We start from the raw sequence: 629 nt of genomic DNA, 5'->3' as shown, positions 1-629 counted from the left end.
AATACCAGGTGCTGTAAGCTTTTTCGCATCTCTTTGCAATCAGCAGAGGACGCTGCTGCTCCTGCTTCAACAACCTGTTACTCTGCACCTGGCTGCACTTTTGGGGACAGCACAGATCACAATGTAAAGACACTTTTGTATTAAAATGTTACAAAGTTGACATGTTGAGAGCCAAAGCAACAAGTAAACGCTGAAAAGGAAAGGCTCCTGCGCTAGACAGAAACACGTAGCTTCGTGCATGAAGGACATGATCGTCATGTTTAAAGAGGGTATTTGTCGCGCTCCCTCTCGCTTACGGCCATACCACTCTGAACGCGCCCGATCTCGTCAGATCTCGGAAGCCAAGCAGGGTCGGGCCTGGTTAGTACTTGGATGGGAGACCGCCTGGGAATACCAGGTGCAGTAAGCTTTTTCGCATCTCTTTGCAATCAGCAGAGGACGCTGCTGCTCCTGCTTCAACAACCTGTTACTCTGCACCTGGCTGCACTTTTGGGGACAGCACAGATCACAATGTAAAGACACTTTTGTATTAAAATGTTACAAAGTTGACATGTTGAGAGCCAAAGCAACAAGCAAACGCTGAAAAGGAAAGGCTCCTGCGCTAGACATAAACACGTAGCTTCGTGCAT

At 47.9% G+C, this 629-nt stretch overlaps 1 non-coding gene across 1 annotated transcript; it reads left to right on the top strand.

The window, feature by feature from the left end:
- The first annotated feature begins 290 nt into the window (after positions 1-290).
- Positions 291-409, top strand: LOC111647835 (5S ribosomal RNA). The gene has a single exon (XR_002760078.1). It is a non-coding gene; the product is annotated as a 5S ribosomal RNA (ribosomal RNA).
- The last annotated feature ends 220 nt before the right edge of the window (positions 410-629 follow it).

The sequence above is a fragment of the Seriola lalandi genome, unplaced genomic scaffold, assembly GCF_002814215.2.
Source record: "Seriola lalandi dorsalis isolate HSWRI2012SDOR001 ecotype SW California unplaced genomic scaffold, Sedor1 jcf7180002036287, whole genome shotgun sequence".
Classification (NCBI taxonomy): domain Eukaryota; kingdom Metazoa; phylum Chordata; class Actinopteri; order Carangiformes; family Carangidae; genus Seriola; species Seriola lalandi.
Note: the sequence above shows the minus strand (reverse complement) of the source record. Positions and strands in the feature narration are given on the sequence as shown.